Consider the following 20,000-nt stretch of genomic DNA (forward strand, 5'->3'; position numbering starts at 1 on the left):
CCCCCAACCCCACACATATATATACAAAGATATATATATATATACACACCCGCACGTTCCAATATCCCGTTGCTCCAACAGTATAGGCATGCATACACTCACATACCTCATCCTCTACCCCCCCCTCCCCCGGCACCCCCCCCCTCACACACACACACACACAAACATACGCACGTGCACAGAACTCTCCTGCCACTTGTGTACACTTACGCCCTTGCACATGCACAAATGCACTCAGACACACAGACCCACACATACACACAAACACACACATACACACACGCACAGAGGCTGCCACTGATTGGCCGCAAGAGGGATGGGAAAAGATCTCTGATGCCAAGAACGTGGCGTCTAGTGTGCTGCTCAGTCTATTGTATTTGGAAAAGCCCACAGAGACTCTGTTCCGTTTTGAAGAAATTTGCGCAATGTTGGTTTGGAAATGATGCCGATATTTGTTTGATTTGCAAAGCATCGTGCTCTACCTTTCATGTTAGACTTACGGCCGCTCCCTCTCTCTGCTTTTATTTCTTTGAGGCGATCGATGGTGTGATGGCCTTGTGCCTGTTCTTTTTGATATTCTTTGACTTTTCTGAGGATTTCCGATTTTCCTAGATGTAGGCCGCTCGTTGGTGTTGCGTTACCAGCAAGTCTCTCAGCTCGCTCATTTCCCTTAACACCTGCATGTCCCGGGCAGTATGACCATGTGAGTTTTTTAATCTGAAAGTTGCGCATTGCCTTATGCCACTATGGGCTTCCCATTCCGTTTTCAATTTTCTGTATGAGGTTCATTGAGTCGGTTAGAATCATGGCATGTTGGTTTCCGGGCGTATTGATGGACGATAGCCACTGGAGGGCATGTGTCACAGCTTCAACTTCCATTGTTAGGCTGGAGGTTGTGACTTTGTAGGCAACATTCTCTTTCCATTTTGTTTCGCAGTGAATCCCCAACCGGACTGGTCTTTGGTGATTGAGCCATCTGTGTATATGATGATGTCCTCTTCTTTACTGTTTTCTTCTATGAGTAGCTTCACTTCCGCATCAGTTTTGCCCTCTGGCCATTCCCGACAATGTCTTCCTAGAGTGGGTGAAATGGCTGTGTTGAATAGATGGTTGAGGTTTTCGGGGTTTTTCTCCCATTCTTTTGTTTCTTTCAGGTCTTGTAGTCGGCATACTAGCTGGATTGTGTCTTCTGCTTGCCCCATCCATGATCTTCCTCGTCCTAGACGGCTGCCTTTTGGTTCTTTGACTGCGTCATGCAGTGGGTTTCGAGGGTTTTCTAATACTTTGGAGTAGGTTTTAACCTGTTCTTACTTGTTTCTGGCCTGTACTGAAGGAAGGTCAAGCAGGTATCGCATGGTTTCCGTGGGCGTGTCTTTTGTTGTTCCAAGGATCATCCTCATAGCTTCATTTTGAACTCTTTCTAATTTTAGGAGGTTGCTTTGAGATGGTGTTCTTAGCCCAAGTCCGTAGTCGATCACACCGAGGACGAGTGATTGGTATAGCAGGAAGAGGTGGCGTTGTTCAATACCTTTGGTTGCCATTGCTTTTAAGACTGAAAGGCCCTTTTCGCATTTGAGAACAGTATTTTCCGTATGTTTTCTGGAGGTCAGCATCCTGTCGAAGTGTATTCCCAGGTAGCGTAGGCATTCAGTTTTTAGCCTACTGTCAGGTCAGGTCATTAGATCTGCTACTGGTAACCTGTAATCCAGTACAACCTGTTCAGGGTCGGGTTGCCGGCGACTAAACCGGCACTCCCACCGCTCCCTTCCGGGACTGGTGAGGCGGGTGGCTAGACACCCTTATGGAGATCCATAAAAGGGCGTTGGCTCAGGAGAGCCACTGACGGCCATCTAGCTCCACTGTGCTGTGTGCATGCCACACGCAGTTGGCCCCCAGGGTGTGTCTACCCATGCATGCGAAGTCTGGATCCGGCAGAATCTGCGGAAGAAACCTATCGGTTCAACGGAGAGGAAGGCGGTTACAGCAACGCACTGTGGAGTGCAAAGAGCAAGATGCGACACCGAAAGGATATCTTGGTCATCCACTGCATCCGTGCTCATCCTCCAGTCGTCTCGACTTAGTCTTGCCACTGGAAATTGGTGGACCCGGACGAGAGAGTGGGGTTGACGTTTGCGCAACTCCTCTTCACTTTAAACAAACTCATCGCGCAAGTCATCAGTCATCCAAAATGACCTTTCATCCTTCATCATTTCATCACCCCCAAGTCCTGTGGCGACAGGCGAGCGACGAAACGACAGGTGTGGGTACACTGGCAGTCGCAGTCGCAGACCTGCACGCAGGCGGCTCAGGCCATAGGGTCGTTCTTCGTCGACAGGAACAGCGATGGAGCTCGGCAGCCGTCTGAGCGTCTGAGCAGCCCTCTTTAGGAATGCACTGATCACCTCCCTGGCATGAAGAAGGGGCTAGAAAAGATGCCCTAAAAATTGCCTGCTCCATATCACCCTGGCCAGCATACCGCGGCTGGCGGGGACCCTACATCAGCAGTCGAAACAACAAGAAAGAAAAGAAAAAAACAAGGATCGTTCCTCTCACCATTGGTGCTTGGAACATAAGGACTCTCCTGGACAGAGATAACGCGGACAGACCCCAAAGGAGAACGGCACTAGTTGCATCCGAACTCGCCAGATACAACATTGACATCGCAGCCTTGAGTGAGACTCGGCTTGCAGGTGAAGGCGAGCTCTGTGAACGGGGATCTGGTTACACCTTCTTCTGGAGTGGACGAGGAAGCGAAGAGCGACGTGAGGCTGGCGTTGGTTTTGCACTTGTCAGCAAGCTAGCTGGAATCCCAAAGGGAGTCAACGATAGGCTTATGACCATGAAACTCCCACTGGCATCTGGCCAGAAGCACCTCACCATTGTCAGTGCCTATGCCCCAACCATGACCAACCCGGATGAAGTGAAGGCGAAGTTCTACGAGGACCTTCACTCTGTCATTGCTGCTATCCCTAAAGCAGACAAGCTCATCATTCTTGGGGACTTCAATGCTAGAGTTGGCTCTGACTACATCTCCTGGGATGGAGTGATTGGAAAGCACGGTGTGGGCCACTGCAACCCAAATGGATTGCTTTTGCTTCAGACCTGTGCAGAGCACGAACTGCTGATAACCAACACAGTTTTCTGCCTCCCTACCCGTAACAGGACGTCATGGATGCACCCTCGCTCAAAGCATTGGCATCTCATCGATTATGTCATCGTCAGGAAAAGGGATAGGCAAGATGTACGTGTAACAAAGACCATGTGCGGCGCCGAGTGTTGGACAGACCATCGCCTTGTAGTCTCGAAGCTGAATATTCGAATCCAGCCCAAGAGACGCCCCAAGGCCAGAAGGCTCCAAAACGGCTCAACATCGCTAAGCTGAAAAACATCACCATCAAACAGTCCTTTGTGGAGCTGCTGGAAGATCGTCTGGAATCCGCCTCTCTGGACAACCAGAATGTGGAGTCTGACTGGAGGACCCTGCGTGAGCTGATCTATAGTACAGCTTCAGAGACCCTGGGACCCATGTCCAGAAAGCACAAAGACTGGTTTGATGAAAACTGTGATGAAATCAAGCAGCTTCTGGATGAGAAACGCCGTCTGCATCAAGCCTACCTGAGCAACCCAAAGTCCACATCAAAAAAGGATGTGTACGATGCCATCCGCAGGACTGTTCAGCAAAAGTTACGCCAGATGCAGGATAAGTGGCTGAGTGACAAAGCTGATGAGATCCAGGGATATGCTGACAGGCACGATATGAAGAGGTTCTATGATGCCTTACAAGAAGTCTACGGCCCCACATCCTCAGGATCATCCCCCCTCCTCAGTGCAGATGGGAATACCTTGATCACCGAGAAGGAGAAAATTCTCGAACGCTGGGCTGAGCACTTCAACAGTGTCTTAAATCGCCCTTCCTCCATAAATGATGAAGCCATAGACCGTCTCCCACAAGTCCCCATCAACGAAGCACTGGACGATCCGCCAACACCTCTTGAGACCCAGAAAGCAATTCGTCTGCTATCCAGTGGCAAAGCACCTGGCTCAGACTCCATACCAGCAGAGGTCTACAAGGATGGAGGCACTGTGCTGACTGAGAAGCTCCATCAGCTGTACTCACTCATGTGGAAAGAAGAGACGATCCCCCAGGATTTCAAAGATGCATCTATCATTCACTTGTACAAGCGAAAGGGGAACTGGCAAGCCTGTGATAACCATCGGGGCATTTCCTTGCTCTCCATCGCAGGCAAGATACTTGCCAGGATCCTACTGAACCGCCTCACAGCACACCTTGACCAGGGTCATTTGCCTGAGAGCCAATGTGGATTCCGGAAAGAGCGTGGAACCACCGACATGGTGTTTGCTGCAAGGCAGCTGCAAGAGAAATGTCAGGAGCAAAATGCTGATCTGTTCTCCACCTATGTCGACCTCACTAAGGCCTTCGACACCGTGAGTAGAGAGGGACTGTGGAAGATCATGGCCAAGTACGGATGCCCTCGGAAATTTATTTCCTTGGTCAATCAATTCCATGAAGGCATGCAGGCTTGAATCCAGGACAAAGGTGAAACATCTGCTCCTTTTGCTGTCACAAATGGTGTCAAGCAAGGCTGCGTCCTGGCTCCAACGCTGTTCAGCCTCATGTTCTCTGCAATACTTACTGATGCCTTCAGAGATGGCGATGTTGGAATCGGCCTAAAGTACCGAACAGATGGCAAGTTGTTTAACCTCAGAAGGCTTCAAGCAAAAACGAAGGTCATGACAGACATCATCAGAGACTTTTTGTTTGCTGATGATTGTGCCCTCAACGCTGGATCTGAAGCTGACATGCAACTCAGCGTTGACAAGTTTGCCACTTCCAGCAGGAACTTCGGCCTTACCATCAGCACGAGGAAAACTGAAGTTCTCCATCAGCCAGCCCCAGGGAAACCCTACGTTGAGCCCAACATCACAGTCAACGGTCAGAGACTCAGTGCGGTGGAGCGGTTCACATACCTTGGCAGCACACTGTCACGAAATGCGACCATCGACGATGAAGTGAACGTCAGGTTTGCAAGAGCAAGCGCAACTTTTGGTAGACTCAATGCAAATGTCTGGAACAGAAGAGGCATTAGTCTTGAGACCAAGCTAAATGTCCACAGAGCAGTAGTTCTACCCACACTACTGTACGCCTGCGAAACTTGGACAGTGTACCAACGACATGCCAAGAAGCTGAACCACTTCCACACAACATGCCTCAGGAAGCTACTGAACATCAAGTGGCAAGACAAGACCCCAGACACAGAGGTGCTCGCAAAAGCCACCCTTCCCAGCATCTTTACCATCCTGATGCAGTCCCAGCTTCGCTGGGCTGGACACGTGGCGCACATGCCAGACCATTGGCTGCCCAAAAGGCTCTTCTATGGCGAGCTGCAACAAGGGAAGAGATCACACGGAGGTCAGAAGAAGCGCTTCAGAGATATTCTGAAAGTCTCTCTGAAAGCGTTTGATATCAACCCTGACTCCTGGGATGAATCTGCAGTGGACCGTGACAAATGGCGCGCTGCTGTGCACAAAGGCGCCAAGTTGTGCGAGGCCAACAGGACTGCTGCAGCTGTTGGGAAGAGGCAGGCCAGAAAGTCACGGGCAAACAAGCTTCCTGACAATGGTATGCCTGTCTTTGTCTGCCCCAACTGTCAGCGAACATTTCGTGCGCAGATTGGACTATTCAGCCATCTGCGCATTCACAGATAGATTCATCAGCATCCTTCCCCCCACCCCACCACCACCCTCCCCCCATCCCCCAGCTGGATGACAACGATGGTCATCATCGATCTCGATGGACACACCCATCACAACAGATTTCTCTGTGTGAAATTCGGGCTGCTGTCCCCGGGGAGAGCACGTCGCTACACTACAGCACCATCCATTTTTGACTCACTTGTGTAAACAAAGTGAGTCTATGTTTTAACCCGGTGTTCGGTTGTCTCTCTCTCTCTCTCTCTCTCTGTGTGTGTGTGTGTGTGTGTGTGTGTGTGTGTGTGTGTGTGTGTGTGTGTGTGTGTGTGGTAAACTTTAACATTGCCATTTTTTCTGCAAATACTTTGTCAGTTGACACCAAATTAGGCATAAAAATAGGAAAAATTCAGTTCTTTCCAGTTATCTTGTTTATAACAATATTGCACCTCTGGGATGGGCACAAAAAAATAAATAAAGAAGCCAAATTATATGCAAACTGCATTTACTGTTATATATTTTTTTCTCTAAACTTGGCACTTTGATCTGATATTCTGACACAAGAACAAGAGCAGTCATTTTTATCATTTTTTGTTCAAACAGGAACTTCTTTTGCTAAGCATGGAAGTTATATTTATTTTACATGTCTTTGGTGCAGATAGTAAAAAAGGGAAATTACTCTGTAATTGATTTGCTTCTCATCTTAAACATTACATTTTGAAATTATACTCAATACATAAAAAGCTTGTGTGTTTTACTCTCAGTGTACAGGGCTTTCACTATGTTCATTTGCCCAAGGGATCTTTTTCGGAAAATACTAAAATCAGTACGAGTGGACTTTACAGATCTATTGGCTGAGCCCTGAAGGTCATGGGCAAAAATCAATTGCGTACACATATTTATACATATTCAAATCACGTGCTCATATTCTTCGCGAACGCGAACGACGCCATTTTGTTTCAAGTTGTTGACCTGCCCGTTCAATCATATATTCAATGGACAATACACGATAACATGTGATGGAAAGTTGGAGAAGGAGACCGTTAAATATTTATTCAAAGAAAGATTTGTGAACGCCTCATCACTTACTGGATTATGCCCCAAACTGCCATAAAAATATCCACAGAAATCAGTCGGAATTCACAGTTAAAAATAATAACCATGAGAGTTAATACCCTTGAATTGATGAAACGTAAAAATTTCCAGTCTTGACTTTTCTCAAAATGAAGTCCTTTTCACTTCATACAACGTTTAGAAATACTTGCACTTGGCTCTACATGTTATTAGGTTAACAAAATACTCAATTTCCATATCAACTTTAAAACTATAAAACTAGAATGAACAGAAAAGAAAAATTGAATCGACCGTGTCAACGGGGTGTAACTAAACTTGTACATCTATCTGGATCCAGAGAAAACGGCTAAATGTTGCAGTGTGATTGCGGCGATAGCCACGTCTCCTCGACCGCGGACTTAAAAAGAATTTTTATTTGCCCTTAAAGATTTTTTGAATGCCCAAGATACACCAGAATAATATGATTTAAACAGCGTTCTCACTGTGAATACCGCAATCGATTTATCGCCCTTTAAAAAAACATGTTTAAATATTATTTTTTTTAACGTCAGCTAAGGAGCCACGATAGTGTAATGGGTAAGACAGTTTCTTCTCACCCGAACACGCGGGGTTCGAATCTGCCGTTAGGACTCTCTTTATTTTTTAAAAATTTTTTCATTTTCTTTTAACCCGAAGCTTTATAATAACAAATACAGAACACATTTTAAAGATTAGATTTTTTAAAAAGTGTATCACAAGTGTCTTGAAGGCCTTGCCTCTCTTGTTTTGTATTTTTTCCTGCGTGCAGTTTTATTTGTTTTTCCTATCGAAGCGGATTTTTCTACAGAATTTTGCCAGGAACAACCCTTTTGTTGCCGTGGGTTCTTTTACGTGCGCTAAGTGCATGCTGCACACGGAACCTCGGTTTATCGTCTCATCCGAACGACTAGCGTCCAGACCACCACTCAAGGTCTAGTGGAGGGGGAGAAAATATCGGCGGCTGAGCCGTGATTCGAACCAGCGCACTCAGATTCTCTCGCTTCCTAAGCTGACGCGTTACCTCAAAGCCATCACTCCACTTATTGGATGTGGTCGAGCCGTAAGATCCCGTGTGTTGGGGGTTCGAACACTCATAGCTACCAGACATCATTCCGTAACGCTTAAAAACAAACAAACTGGTATTGATCAATTGACAGTAAAAATGGTTCTGTTGACACTGCACTTGTTACTACCACTGTCTCTCCATATTCTGTACCAGTCAGTCTGTCTGTCTGTCTGTCTGCCTTTCTTACTCTCCGCCCTCTTTCGGTCCATATCTCCCCCCACCTCCTTTCCCTGTGTAAAACCTATACATTACCTCAGGGTTGTTGATATTGCTGTAACCCTGTGTCTGTTTCTGTAAGTCTGTCACAGCGCTATCTCTGCCTGTGGAAAAAAAAATGATGCATACGCGAACGTACGCACGCATGCACGCGCTGACACACACACACACACACACACACACACACACACACACACACACACACAATTATATAGCACTCATATTTCTCACCGACTCCGTCTATCTGTGTCTATCTGTCAGGTTTACCTGTCTCTATTTCTTCACCCGGTCCTTTCTTTCTTTCTTTCTTCTTCCTTCATTTTCACTGTCTCTCTCCTCCATTACTATATTGTTTGTACATGTCTTTGTACAACTCATATGCTGTTGATGTATTGAATTATGTGAAGTACATGCTTACATTTTTGTATTGGGGTGGGGGTGGGGAGCAGGATTGTTGTTGTTGTTGTTATTTGTTGAAGATGATATGAGTGCACATTTTCTCCTAGGAAACAAAACCCATTGTTCTGTTTTCTTAACTGCCAGGGGGGTTCAGGCCCCCGGTTTTTTTTTCTTTTGTTTCCCCCCCTAGGGGGGAAAAATTTGGGGGTTTTTGAAGGGGGCAGTTTGTTATGGTTTGTAAATGGTTGGGAGTGATTGGGTTGGGGTATTTGGGCTAAAAAATAAAAAAGGGGATGGGGTTGGGTGATTTTAAGTCTAAAAGTTTGGTGGGGTTTTTAATTGGGGTTTTTAGGGCTAAAATTTGTGTTTTTGGGGTTTGATTGGTGGGTTTTGGGGGATTTTTGTGGGTATTTGGGGGGGGGGGGGGGTTTCAAAGGGGGGGGAAAAAAAAAAAAAAGGGGGGGGAAAAATTTTCGGGGTTAGGGTTTTTTAAAAGGTTTTGTGTTTTGGGTAGTATTTAGTTTTGATTTTTATTTTTTAAGTTTTATTTTTTTGGGGGGAAATGGTGTGATGGAGTTGTGGTTTTTTGGGGTGTGGGGGGGGAGGAGTTTTTGGGTTTTTGGGGGGGGGGTTTATGGGTGGTTGGGGGAAAGGGGGATTTGAGGGTTTGGGGTAAGTGATTTGGAGGGGTTTTGGTTTTAAAAGGGGTGGATTGATTCTAATTTTTGGGGGGTGTTTGGGGGGGAATGGATTTTTTTTGGGGGGGGGTGGGTGGGGTGGGTTTTTTTTTTGGGGTGGTTGTTTTTTTAAAATTTTTGGGGTGGGTTTTATGGGTGGGTATTTTTGGTGGTTTTTTTTTTAAGAAATTTTTTTGTTTTTTTTTGGGGTGGGGGGGTTTTTTTTAAAATTTTTGGGGGTTTGTTTTTTTTAATTGGTTTTTTTTTTTGGGGGGGGGGGTTTTTTTGTTTGTTATTTTTTGGTTGTTTTTTTGGGTTTTTTATTTTTGGGGTTTTTTTTGGGTTTTTTTTTGGAAAAGTTTTAATGGGGGTTTTAAATGTTCTTTTTTAAGGGGGGTTTTGATTTTTTTTTTTTTAATTTTATAAATTTTTAAAATAAGGGAAAAGGGAGGGAGTGTTTTTGGGGAAAAATTTTAGGGAGGGGTTTTTGTGGTTTTTTTTTTTGGGGGGGTGGGAAATTGGGGGTTGGGGGGGGTGGTGGGGGTTGGGGTGGGAGTGGGGGAGGTTGGGGGTTTGGGGTGGGGGGGGGAGTGGAGGGGTTTGAGTGGGGGAGTGGGGGGGGTTTTGGGGGGGTGGGGGTTGGTGGGGGGGATGGGTATTTGGGGAGGGGTGGGAGTGGAGGGGTAGGGTTTGGAGTGGGGGGGGGGGGGTGGGGGGGGGGTTTTAGTGGTGTGGGAGGGGGGGTTTAGGATGGGGGGGGTTTGGTGGGGGGTGGGGTTTTGAGGGTGGAGGGTGGAGGGATGATGGGGGTGGGGTTGAGTGGGGGTGTGGGGGAGTGAGGGGGTTTTGGGTGTGGGTGGGGAGAGGGTTTGTGGGGGGGATAAATAAGGTGGTGGAGGGGTTTTGGGGAAAGGGGGGGTGGGGGAAGGGGGGGTGGAGTGGGGGGGAAGGGGTGGGGGGGTGGAGGGATGGTGTGGGTGGAGTGGGGGGTTGAGGGGTGGAGGGGAGGGATGAGGGTTGGTGGGGGTTTTAAGTGGGGGGGGGTGGTGTGGGGGAGGGGGTTTGGGGGGAGGGGGGGGTGGTGGAGGGGTTTAAAGGGGTTGGAGTGGGGAGGGGGGTGGGGGGAGGGGTTTAAAGGGGTGGAGTGGGGGGGGGTTTGGGGGGGGGGGATGATTAGGGTGGGTGGGGGGTGTGGGGGTGAGGGAGGGGGGGGGTTTGGGTTTGATGGGGGATTTGGGGTGATTGGGGGATGGGGGTGTTGTTGGAGTGGGTTTTTTGGGGTGGGGGGAGGGGTTAGTGGGTGGGGGAGTGGGGTGATGGGGTGGGGGATGTTGGTGGTGGATGGGGATTGGGGGTGTGGGTGGAAGGTTAGGGGGTGGATGGAGAAAAAGGGGGGAGTGGGTTAAGTGGTGGGAGTGGAGGGGTTTGGGTTTTGGGGAGTGGAGGGGGTTTAAGGGGGTTGGAGGGGGTAAAATTTTGAGGGGTGGAGGTGGGGTTAAGTGGGGGGGAAAGGAAATTTGAGGGGGGAGGGAAGGATTAGGTGGGTGGAGTGGATTTTAAGAGGTTGGTGGGTAAAGGTTGGGGGAAGAGTTGTGGGGGAGGGAAAAAAGGGGAGGGGAGTAAAGGGGGGGGGGATTTTGGGGGGGGGAAATTGGGGGTGGAGTGGAGGGGGTAGGGGGTGTGGGATTGGAGAAGGGGTAAGGGGGTGGGGGGGGGTTTTTGATTTGGGGGGGGGGGAGAGGATTGGTGGGGGGAGGGATTGGGGGGTGGGGAAATTTAAAGGGTGTGGATGGAGTTTAAGGGGTTTGGGGGGGAAGGTTTAAGGGGTTGGAGTGGAAAGAGGGGGTGGGAGTGGGGGGGTTTTTAGTGGTGTGGGTAAAAAAGGGGGTTGAGTGGGGGATGAGTGGTGGAGTGGGGATAGGGTTGGGTGGGGGAGAATTGAGGATGGATAAAGGTTTAAGGTGGGGGGGGGGGATTTAGGGGGGTTGGGTGGAGGATAGAGGGGTGGGGAGGGAGGATTGAGGGGTGTGGGTGGAAGTAAGGGGTGTGGAGGGGAGAGATTGGTGGTGTGGAGTGGAGGTAAGTGGAGTGGGGGAGGGGTTAAGGGGGATGGGTTGGGGGAAATGGTGGTGGAGTGGAGAGATTAAGGGGGGGGATGTTAGAGTTTTGGAGGGAGAGGGGAAAGTGTGGGGGAAGTTTAAAGGTGGTGGAGTGGAGGAGATGTTTTGGGTGGAGGAGTGGGGGGAGAAAATTTGGGTGTATAGTGATTTAGTGGGTTTTTGGGATGTTGAGGGTTGGGGGGAAAAGGGATTAATGGTGTGGAGGGGGAGGTTTGGGGGTGGGTGGAGGATAAGTGGTGGGGGGGAGGATTGGGTGGGGGGGGGAGGATTAAGGGGTGGAGGGGGGGGTTGGGGGGGAGGGGAAATGGGGGGGAGGGAGATTAGGGGTGTGGGTGGAGGAAAAGATTTGAGGGGGGGAAGATTTTTTTGGGTGGGGTGGGGTGGATAAATTGATTTTGGATGGAGTGGGGTGGGATGGGAATTTTTGTGTGGAGTGGGGGTTTTGGGGGGGGGGGAGGGGGTGGATAAATAAATTTGGGAGGGGAGTGAAAGGGGGTAGTTTTTGGTGGGTAGGAAATAGAGTGTGTGAGTGGGAGATTAGAGTGGGTGGAGTGGAGAGGATTAGAGGGGTGGGGTTGAGAGTTTTAAGTGGGGGGGTGGAGGGGTAATTTTTTGGATGGGGTTTGGGGTTAGGAGGGGGGTTTTGGGGGGGAATGGGGGGTTTTGGGGGGAAAGGGTTTGGTGGAGGGAATATTGGTGGGGGGAAAGGAGAGTGGTGGGTGGGGGGAAAAGTTTTTGGGGAGTGGAGGAATGGGGTTTGGGGTGGGAATTAAGTGTTGGAGGGGAGAATTAGGGTGTGGAGTTTAAGGGATTGGGAGGGGGGAGAATTGAGTTGTGGGTGGAGGGTTTAAGGGGTGGTGGGGAAGGGATTGTTAGGGGTAATTAAAGTGGGGGGAGGGGGTTTAAAGTGGGGTGGGGAGGTGGGTGGGGGGTGTGTGTGGGGGGGGGGGGTGTGGGGGGAAGGATTAGAGGGGTGTGGAGTGGGGGGAAAGGTTGTGGAGGAATGTTTAGGTGGTGGGATGGGAGTTTGGGGGGGGGTTTGAGTGAGGGGAAGGGGGGGAGTGGGGGGGGGGTTGGAGGGTGGATTTGGGGGAAAAGGGGGGTTGGGGGGGTGGGTGGAGGGAAAGGGATTTGGGAGTGGAGGTTTAGAGGGGGGAGGGGAGGAAAAAAGGGGTGGTGTGGAGTGGGAGTTTGGTGGTGGGGAGGGGAAAGGGAGGGGGAAAGGGGGGGGTTTGTAAAGTGTTTGATTTGGGGAGGGAGGGGGATGGAGTTTTAATTTTGGAGGGAAAGATTTTTAAAGGGGGAAAAATTTTGGGGGTGTTTTTTGGGGAGGGGGTTTTAGGTGGGGGGAGTGGGGGGGGGGGTTTTTGGGGGGATTAAGGGGGGGGGGGGATTTGAGGGGGGAATAAGGATTGGGGGAGGTTAGGGGTGTGGAGTGAAATTAAGTGGGGGTGGGGGGTGAGTGGGGAAGGGAAATTGGGGGGTGGAGGGAAAAAAGGGGGGGATGGGAATTTAAGGGTGTGGAGGAGAATAGAGTTTGGGGAGAGTTTAGAGGGGTGTGGAGTGGAGGTGGTGGTGGGATGGGGGGAGGTGGTGGGGGGGAGGGAAAAAATGGTGGGGAAAGGGGGTGAGGGGTGGGGGGGGGTTTGGATTTTTTTAGTGGATTGAGAAAAATTTTGGGGGGTTGGAAAAAGGGGGGGGGTTTAGAAATTTTTTGGGGGAGGGGGAAAATTTGGGAGATTAAGGGGTGGGGGGGGAAAAGTTGGGGGGGGGAAAAAAAGGGATGTAAAGGGAGAAAAGGGGGGAGGGGAAATTTTTGGGTGGAGTGGAAAGGGGGTTTTGGGGGGAGGGGAGGGAGGTGTGGGGGAAAAGAAAGTGGGGTGAGAGAAAAGGGGTGGGAGGGGATTGGGAAAGGGGGAGTAAAGGATGAGGGGTGGGGGGGAAAGAGGAGGGGTTTTGGGGGTTTTGAGTGGAGTGGAGGAGTTTAAGGGGTGGATGGAGAGATTAGATTTTTTTGGGGGGGGGTTTAGTGGGAGGGGTTTGGGTGTGGAGGGAGGGATTAGAGTGGTGTGAGGGGGGGGGGGGAGTGTGGAAGAGTTGGGGTTTGGGGTGGGATTAAGTTGTGGAGGGAGAAAAATTTTGGGGGGTAAATGGGTGTTGGGGGTTTGGGGGTTTTAGGGAGTGTAAAGGGGTGGTGAGGGGTGGGGTAGGGGGTTTTTTGGGGGGGTTTTGTGGAAAAGGGGGGTAATTTTGGGGGTGAGTGGGGGAAAAGATGGTGTGGAGTGGAGAAAAAAGGGGGTGGGGGGATAAGGGGGGTTTGGGGAGTGGAAGAATAGAGTGGTGGGATGGAAGTTAAAGGGGGGGAGAGGATGAGGGGGGGGTGTGGAGAGGGTAGATTTGGGGGGGAAAAAAGGGTTTATTTTTTAAAGATTGGTAATGGGGGTTTGGGGTTTTGTGGAGTGAGATGTTAGGGGTTGGAGTGAAGTTTAGGGGGTTTTGGGGAGTGGGGGATTAAAATTTGGGGAGTGGAGTGATTAAGGGGGGTGGGGGAAAAAAGGGGTTGGGGGGAGTGATTAGAGGGGGGGGGAAAAAAGGGTTGGGAGGGGAAAATAGGGTGTGGAGGGAGAAAAAAGGGTGGGGGGGAAAGAAGAGGGGGGGAGGGGAATATTAGGGGGGTTGGGGGAAAATTTTAGTGGGTGGAGGGGAGGGGATGAGTGGGTGGAGGGGAGAGGTTTAAGTGTGTAAAAGTGGGGGGGGGTGTGGATTTGGGGGATGGGGGGGGGGGTTGGAAAATTTTTAGGTGTTGGGGTGGAGGAAAGGGGAGGTGTGGGGAAAAGATAATAGATGGGTGAGGGGAGAGGAGAAATGTTTTGGGGGGAGGCTGGTGGGGGGAATTAAGGGTGTTGGGGGGGAATTAAGTATGTGGGGAAGTTTAAAAGGGATTAAAAAATTGTGGATGGAAAATTTAAGTTTTTGGGGGGGAAGATTAATTTGAAATGAGTTTTTGGGTTAGGGAAAGGAGTTTTTTTTGGGGGGGAAAATTTAGTTTTGGAGTAAATGATTGGGGGGGTTTTAAGATAAGTTTTTTAATTTTTGGGGATAGTGGGGGGATTGGGGTGGAAAAGGGGGTTTTATAAGGATTAATTTTTGGGTAAATTATTTGTTGGGGGAATTTGGTTTTAATAAAGGGGTTTAGGGAGTTTTTAGTGGTTTTTTGGGGAAATTTTTTAGGGAGGGGGAAATTTTTTAAATTTTATTTTTTGGGGAAGGGTTGGGTGGGGTTTTTTAAGTTTTTTATTAGAAAAATTTTTTTTTTTGGGGAATTGGGGGGGTTTTGGAGGGGGGAAATTAATTTTTTGGAGGGAAAGGGGGGGTTTTTAAGTTTAATTGGGGGGGGAAAATAATTAATAATTTAAATGGGGGGAAAATTTTTTAATTATTTAAGGTTTTAAAATTTTGGGGGGGGAAAATTTTTGAGGGGGGGTGGGGGGGGTTTTAGTAAATTTTAATTGGGGAGTGGGATTGATTTGGGGTTTGATTGGGGAAGAGTTTTATTAGAGGGTGGAAAAATTTTAGGTTGTAGGGGGAAATTGGGGTAATTGGAAATTGAGTTTTTAAGGAAAAAATTATGGAATAATTATTTTATGGGGATTAAATTATTTTTGATTTTGGGGATAATATTAATGGGGGGGGGGTTTAGGGGAAAGTATATATTTTAAGGGGGTTTGGGGGAAATTGGGGGTTTGGGGGGAAAATTTTTTAGGGAAGTTGGGGGTTTTTTTTTAAATTTTAGTTTTGGGGGAAAAGGGGTTGGGGGGGAAGGTTAGATTTTAATGGGTATTGATTTTTGGGGTTTTATGAGGGGTAAAAAATTTTTATAAATTTATTAAGGGGGGTTTAAAGTGGGGAGGGGTTAGAGGGGGGAAAAATTTTTTTTGGGGGGGTTTAAGTTTTTAATTTTAAAGTTTTTTAAAAAGGGTTTAATTTTTTTTTTTTTTGGGGAAAATTAAATTTTTAAATGAGTTTTTTAAATAAAGGGTTAATTTTTTTAGTTTTAAAAGGGGGGTTTTTTTTAAAAAAGGTTTTAAATAAAATTTTAAAGTTTTTTTTTTTTTTTAAAAAATTTTTTTAGGGAAGGTTTTTAAAAAAATTTTTTTATAAAAATTGGGGGTTTGGGGGGAGGGTTTATGTTTTTATAAAAATTTTTTTTGGGGTTTTTTGGATATTGGGAATAAAGGGGAGTTTTTTGTTGGTTTTTTTGGAAGTTTTGATTTTTGAGGGAGGAAAGGGTTAAAATTTTTTAAAATTTATTTTAAGGGGGGGGGGGTTTTTTAATTTTTTTAAAAGGGGTTTTTAAAATTTTTTGGGTTTTTAAAATTTTTTTTGGGGAAGGGAATTTTTTTTAAGGTTTGATTTTTTGTTTTGGGGGAAAAAGGGGGGAAATATTTTTTTAATAAAGTTTTTAAAATTTTTAAGTTTTTTTTTAAATTTAAGGGTGGTTTGGGGGTTTTTTGTTTAATTTATTTTAGAAAAGGGTTGGGGTTTTATATTTTGATTAGAATTTTTTTTTTATAAAATAATTTTTTTTTAAAAGGGGAAAAAAGGGATTTTTTGGGGGGTTTTAAAAAAATTTTTTTTGGGTAAAATTTTGTTTTAAAATTTTTAATTTTGGAGTCTTTTTAAAATTAATTTTTTTTTTTTAAAAAGGAGGGGGTTTTTTGGGGGTGATTTTTTGGGTATTTTTGGTTAAAAAGGGTAAAAGGGTTTTTTAATTTTTGGGTTTTTTGGGGAGGGTTTTGGGGGTTTTTTAAGGAAATTTATGTTTTAAATTTTTTAATTTTAATTTTTTTTTAAATTAATTGTTTTTTAAATAGATTTGGGGAGTGGATATTAAATTTTGGGGGGGTTTGGGTTTGGGGTTAATAATTTTTTTTTTGGGGGGTTTGAAGGGGGAAGTTTTTTTTGGGGGTTTGTTATTTAAAGATTGATTTGGGGGAAATTAGAGGTGTTTTTTTAATTTTTAATTTATAATTTTTTAAAAAAATTTGGGGAATTAGGATTGATTGGGGAGTTTGGGGGGGAAATATTTTTAAATGAATTTAATTTTAGGGGGTTTATTTTTTGGGGTTTTTTTTTGGGGAAAGATTTTTTTGGGTTTTAAAGTTTAAATTGGTGTTTTGGGGAAAATTTTTTAAAATTTTTAATTTTTAAGGGGTTTTTTTAAAAATTTTTGGGTTTGGAAGAAAGTTTAGGGAAGTAGATTTTTTAGTGGAGTTTTTGGGGGGTTTTAAATTTTTAATAATTTTAAGATTAATTTTTTAAATTTTTAAGGGGGGGGGAAAGGGGGAAAGGGGGTTTTAAGGGAAAAAATTTTATTTTTTAGGGGAAGGGGTTAAAAGTTTTTAAAATTTTAGAGTGTGTGGGGGTTTAAAGGATAATATTGGGGAAAAAAATTTTTTGGTGGTATGAGGGGGAAATTATTTTTGGGGTTAATGATAAGTGTTTTTAAAGGGTTTAGGGGTTTAATTTTTTTTAGTGAAAAAATGGTTTTTTAAAAATTTTAAAAAAAAAAAGGGGGGGGTGGGGGGTTTTTGGGGTTTTTTAGTGGAAAGATAAATTTTTTTGGGGGAATTGAGTATTATTTAAATTAAATTTTTATAAAAAGGTTTTTAGTTTTTGTTTAAATTGGGGGAAAAAATTTTTTTGAAATGTTTTTTTTAAATTTTTTTTTTTTGGGTTTTTTTAGGAAAAAAATTTTTTTTAAATGAGTTTGGTTTTATTTTGGGTGAAGGAATTTAAAAATTTGATGAAATTTTTTAAAGTTGTTTTTTAAAAATTTTTTAAAAAAAATTTTTTTTTTTTTTGGGACAAAATTTTTTAAAATTTTTTTTTTGGGTAAAAAGTTTAATTTTTTTAAAAAGAAAGTTTTTTAATTTTTTTATAAATTAAAAAGGGAGGAAAATTTTTAGTTGGGGTTTTTTTTTTGGGGATTTTTTTTTAAGGGGTTTTAAATTTTTTTTAAGGGGGGGAAAAATTGGGGGTTGTTAAATTTAATTTTTTTTTGGAACAAAAATTTTTAATGGGGGGTTTTTTTTTGGGGGGAGGGGAAAAAATTTTTTTTGGGGTTTTTTTGTTTTTTTTAATTTTTTTAAAATTTTTTTAAGGGGGGAAGTTTTGGGTTTTTTAATAATTTTAAAAAAAAATTTTGGGGTGAAATTTTTGGGGGGGGTCGGGAATTGATTGGTTTTAAAATTTTAAATTTGGTTTTTAGTTTAGGGGGTTGATGAATAAAATTTTTGTTGGGGTTTAAAATTTTTTTTATTTTTTAAAATTTTTTTTTTTTGGGGGGGGAAATATATTTTTTTTAAATAAATTTTTTTTTTTTTTAAATAATTGTTAAGGGGGGGGAAAATTTTATTTAAATTTTGGGGGGAATAATTATTTTGGGGGTTTAAGGAGTTTTTGTTTAAATTTTTAATATTTGGGGGGGGTTTTTAAAATTTTTTTGGGGGGGAAAAAAATTTTTTAAAAAAATTTTTATTTTTATTTTTTTATTTATTAAGGGGTTTTTTGGGGGAAAAAGGGGGGGGTTGGCAAAGTTTTTTGGGGAAAAAGAAATGGTTTTTTAAAATTTGATTTTTTTTAAATTTAATTTTTAAGGGTTTATTTTAAGTTTGTTTTTGGGGTTTAAATTTTTTTTTTAAAAAAGATTTATTAGAATTAATTTTTGGGGGTTGGGGGGAAGTTTTTTTGGTGGGGAAATTTAAAATTGTTTTTTGGGTGGGGATTTGGGGGTTATATGGAGATTATGTTGGGTTTTAAAATTAATTGTTTTGGGGGGGGTTTAATTAGGGGGTGTGATTTAATTTAATTTTTTTTTATGGTAAATTAGATGTTGGGTTTATGATTAGATTTTTTTTAAAAGAGGGGGTTTGTTATAATGTTTTTGTTTATTAAATAAGGGTTGGGGAAAAAGGGGGGGGGGAAATTTTTTTTTGGGATAGTTTTTAAAAATTTTTTATTTGGGGGATTATTGTGTTTATCAAACTTTTTATAAAAAATGTTAGAAAATTTTAGTTTTTTTAATAAAGTTTTGGGGGGGTTTTTTAATTTTTTTTTTGATTGGGGGGAAATTTAAAGGAAAAATTTTTTAGAATTAATGGTTTTAGTGGAGTTTAGATTTTTTTTTATTGGTTTATTGGGAGTTATTTTTTTTTTAGGGATTTTTGTTTTTGGATTTAAATTTTGGTGGGGAAAGGGTTTTTTTAAATTTTAATTTTTAAATTTGGGAAGGGGTTAATTTTTTGGGGTTTGGAGGGTTTAAGTTTTTTGGGGAAATTTTTTGGGAGGGGGGAAATTTTATTTATTTATTAATTGATTTTTTAAAAAATTTAAAATTTTTTATAAAATTATTTGGGGGTAAAATTTTTTAGGGGTAAAGTTTTTTAGTTAAAATTTAATTGGGGGGGTTTTTTTTTTAAAAAAAATTTTTAAAATTTGTTGGTTAAAAGGTAAGGTTAGGGAAAATTATTTTGGATAGTTTTATTTTTTTTTGGGGGGTGTTTTTTTTTTAAAACCAAAATTTTTTTTAAACAAAACCCATCCCCATTAAAATAAGGGGTAATAAAAGCCCATTTCCTTGAAATTGGTTAAAGAACCAAAAAACAAACCAAATCCCAAAAAGGGGTTCCAAATTAAATCTTTTAAAAAAAAAAAAAATTTTTTTTTCACTTAACCTTAAATAAACAAAACCGAAACAAGCATGGATTATATAATATTTGGGGGGGAATAAATTGTGATTCGTAAGTCAGTCAACACAGGGCATTTTAAAACAAAGTGAACTTCATCCTCTCTTGTTTCTTTGCACAATGGGCACAATTGTTCAGAATGACATGTTGCTTTGTAACGATATCTGTGTGTGTTTACTTCAGAGATTCCAAATCTAAATCTGGTCAATGTAAATCTGAGGTGTCTGTTAAAATCAAACAAAAGGTATCGCTTTACTATATGATCAGAGGTAAAATTTCGATAAATTTCAAATCTTTCACTCGTTTGAATATGGTTTTCCCACTCCTGCTACCTACAATCTGTCAATTTTGAATATCGAATTTGCACAAATCTAATTTCATCCCCTACTCCTTGATATTCCCATGCATACCCAAAACCAAGTTCACGTAAACACATTCGTACATTCGATACCCAGTTTGTTTTGCCTCTTAAGTCTAAATCATATAGCATATTGTAAGATTTACTTGGCAGTCGAGAGGAGTAGAGTGATGTGGAGTGGAGATGATTAGAGTGGTGGAGAGGATTAGAGTGGTGTAGAGTGGAGTGGAGAGGAGTAGAGTGATGTGGAGAGGAGATGATTAGAGTGGTGTGGAGTGGAGAGGAGTAGAGTGATGTGGTGTGGAGTGGAGATGATTAGAGTGGCGTGGAGTGGAGAGGATTAGAGTGGTGTGGAGTCGAGTGGAGTGGACTAGAGTGATGTGGAGTGGAGTGGTGTGGTGAGATGTAGTGTAGAGTGGTGTGGTGTGGAGTGCAGAGGATTAGAGTGATGTGGAGTGAAGTGCTAAGGAGTGGAATGGACAGGAATTGAGTAAAATGGAGTGGAGTAAAGAGGAGCGGAGTTGAATGAAGTAAAGTGGAGTGGTGTGGTGTGAAGTAAACTGGAGTGGAGTGACGTGGAGTGAAATGGAGCGGAGTAACTGAAATGGAGTGGAG

At 43.9% G+C, this 20,000-nt stretch overlaps 1 protein-coding gene across 1 annotated transcript in view; it reads left to right on the forward strand.

The window, feature by feature from the left end:
* Positions 1–20,000, forward strand: part of LOC143294689 (uncharacterized) — a 63,004-nt gene that overhangs the window by 38,368 nt on the left and 4,636 nt on the right. The window lies entirely within an intron of this gene.

The sequence above is a fragment of the Babylonia areolata genome, chromosome 1, assembly GCF_041734735.1.
Source record: "Babylonia areolata isolate BAREFJ2019XMU chromosome 1, ASM4173473v1, whole genome shotgun sequence".
In the NCBI taxonomy this organism is placed as follows: Eukaryota; Metazoa; Mollusca; class Gastropoda; order Neogastropoda; family Buccinidae; genus Babylonia; species Babylonia areolata.